Source organism: Lissotriton vulgaris, chromosome 1_2, assembly GCF_964263255.1.
Source record: "Lissotriton vulgaris chromosome 1_2, aLisVul1.2, whole genome shotgun sequence".
Taxonomy (NCBI): domain Eukaryota; kingdom Metazoa; phylum Chordata; class Amphibia; order Caudata; family Salamandridae; genus Lissotriton; species Lissotriton vulgaris.
In genome coordinates, this window is record NC_141686.1 from 235,509,951 (window position 1) to 235,513,337 (window position 3,387).

A 3,387-nucleotide genomic window follows, 5' to 3' on the forward strand; every position below is an offset into this window, starting at 1 on the left:
GCTCTGCAGCTCCACCTCTGGTCGATGTCATACGTGTCCCAAGATCTGCAGTCAGGCTGTACGTCACATCTGACCCATCTCCTTCGGTGATCGTGAATCTTTGAATAGGTACAAGACAACGTTTTAGAGAAATGGCAGAAGAAGACATCTACGCATATGAATTCCTCCCTCAATTCTACGCATTTGAGAGTTTATGCTCATCGGTCACAGTCAGAGGTCTATTACCAAGCAGTGCATGTGTCAGCATTCCTACTGAGTTTTATGGCAGGTTTATTCATCGTCCCATTTAGAATTCAAGTGAGGACAAAATAATATTTCCATCAACTGTGCATTACATCATATTCAACATTTGCGGAGCATTTCCCTTCAGGACTGGCTAACATTTTCAGACAGGGCGGGGGGGTGCCATCATCGACAGTCGGGTAAAACAAGATTTCCTCAAGGGTCAACAGCTACTCAAGGTCATCATGTTTATATCCGGGACAGCAACTGGGTTCTATCAAAAATGGGGCGGGGATGCTTCGGGCGCTTACGCTTCGGTACAAAAGGGGGGTGGGGCAATCTGGGCATTGGGGGTCAATCTAGACGTTGGCGTTCGCTTCTGAAGAACAGACATAAGGTGCCATTGACATACAGTTCCCCTATAAGTGGCCAGATTTGGGGGACTTTAGTCGTCTTACCTATCCTTTCTTTCTCAGCCAATTCAAGTTCATTCATTTTGCAGAAAGGAGAGGCAGTAATATGGCGAGAGACAGTCATTTTAGTTTCGGTCAATTTCGCTGAACACCTTCGCGTTCAATATGTATCAAATCAGACTGGTACCGGTGGGGTACAGTTTTACCAAAAAGGGAGAGAAAATAGGGAGACTCCCGTAGAGAGTGAGAGTCGTCCGCAATCTAAACGAGCCATTCTGTACACGTATGACATGTAGAGAGAGAGAGAGAGAGAAAAAGAGAGAGAGAGAGAGAGAGAGAGAGAGATAAGAGGGTGGAGAGAGAGGGAGAGAGAGACGTGTACGAAGATAGGTCATTTAGCGCGCTCACAACACGGAACAGCAAAGGTCAGGTAACATGCAGATACAGACAGAGGGGAGACATAAATTCGTACGTTACACACACACAAACTCAGACAGGGAAGACGGCACATGTATTACACATATACAAGACATTCACGACAAGACAGGAAACAATTGTTAGTCTACAAGATCTGTTTATATATATATCCTACGTATCTTTACTACCCTATTTATCTACGTGCTTAGCTCTTTCTACCCTTCCCCCCTTGCCCCTCTCGCTTGTCACGCCTGCGAGCGTTCCCAATTACCAATACTCACACCTCGGTTGGTTGATCAGAAATTAACCTGGTCGCGCTAGTTACCCATGGTTGGATCTTAAACCATTTTTCTGTTCCCTCCTTTGGTGGGAAGTTCTCCAGGCTGAGACAACGGCAAGTATTGATCGGGAAAACAGTCGGACAGCTTGGCTGTATCTATAAGAGTGTGAGAAAGGGGGCAGTGCATTTTGAACGTCAGCAACATTTCTTAACTTCCTAGACGGGTGATGCCGTGGCAACCCTTACCCGTATAATTTTCTTTTTCCTTTCCCTACCTAGTCAAACGTCCAGTTATATTATTTTACACGTCATTTCTAGTCAATTTTTCGTCATTCAGTACCTGTCCAGTTTCTATGTCAGTCCATCCTCCCAGTTGCTATGTTCTAAGGAGGAACAGTCATGTTTAAGTCTACGTCTTTTAAAAACTTTTATTTGTCATAAGGACCATGCTCATATTCCCTTCTTCCCCTTCTCATCGGCGGTTCGGTCATCGTCCTTCCATACATCAGCCAAGGTTCCGACGTGACCTGCAGAAGGGAGGAGAAAGAAGGGGTGGGGGGGGCAATATTCAAACCTCATCAGCATGCAGTAATCCGGAAATGTTTTTACCTACCACATACTCGACCTATCTCCACGTAGTGCATTTTTCTACCATCACGGCGTTTAAGCCCAGAGGGACCAGAAATGTCAGACAGATAATCATTGACGATCTGCGTATCTACATGAGTTACTTGGTCGTAACCCCTTTTGATCGGGTACAAGGGTGGCGGTCAGGTGGCATTTCTGTGGTGTCGTTTTAGGGCTTCTAAAGCACTTTTCCGGCTGCCTGTGACACATAGTGTGGCTGCTAAATATCGGGTCCTTTTTAACCTTTAGCCTTCATCATACTTTCTCGTTGCTCACAGTAGTAATACATTCAAAACTCATTAATGCAACCGCTACAACTATGTTTTCGTTTTCAAAATACTTTTAATAAAAAGTGTTGACGTATAAATACAGGACTACAACCCAGTGGACTAGCCACGGAGCAGATTGGAACTGTACATAGGAAGAACAAAGCTGGTGGCAGTTCATTGCATAAAGTGCGGCAGTGCAATAAAATCGTATTAAACTCCCCTACAGACCAAACATGATGCATGTCAGTAACTCATCTTTAATAAATTCATAAATACATTATCCAATGTTCATTCATTACCTAAATTACACCAATTCATTTTCCAACTCATAATCAGTACCCACCCTAAATCAATTCATTGTCCAAGCACATACTCAATATCCTTCATATCTACTTTCATTATCCAAAACGTTATATATATCTCGGGGCAAAAAGCTTGCGCAATCAGGGTGCAACAAAGTTTATTCAAAACGTCTCATTTTGTGTCGACGCCATTTTGGGTGGGGTCAGGCGAGTTCCAGCATAGTCAGAATGTCTCTAGTCTCGCATGGTTGGCCCAGAACCTTCCGTTGGCAGTTCAAAAAGTTTTGTGCTATGTGGTTAACAGTCTAACAAATATGGACCATTAGTCAAAGAGTGGGGAGGGCGGCAACAATTTTCCTACCGGGTCATTCTGGTGTTCCTCCGGAACTGAACAAGTCTGTGCCGTGGCTGTATTTTAGCCATTTCCAATCCGAGGCTGGCGCCGGCAGGAGTTGCACCGATGTCGTGGTTCCCAGTGAAGGGGGCGGGGGCACCCATGCAGGGGGGTCGGGGGCCCCCCGGCTCTTATAGAATCTTCAAGGTCGAGGAGAGACGATATGGAGCGTGTGCCCGTCCTGGGCAGAAGACCGCTTTTTGATGTTGACCCTCTTTAAGTAAGAGCATTGGGGTGTCGCTGGAAGCCTCCACCTGGAGGGAGGTGGGGGAGGCTCGTTCGCGCCGCCTCCCCCTTCCAGCGACCCCGCGCCGTTCCTCGGCTCCGTCGCTTCGATATTGGCCGTGCCGGCTATTGAAGATGGGGGGGTGGTCGGTGGCTGAGGCAAGACAGCCCCCCCCCCTTTTTGACATGTGGCGGGACTACCTGTAACTTGTCCAGGCGTTGTCGTGTAGCTGGGCTA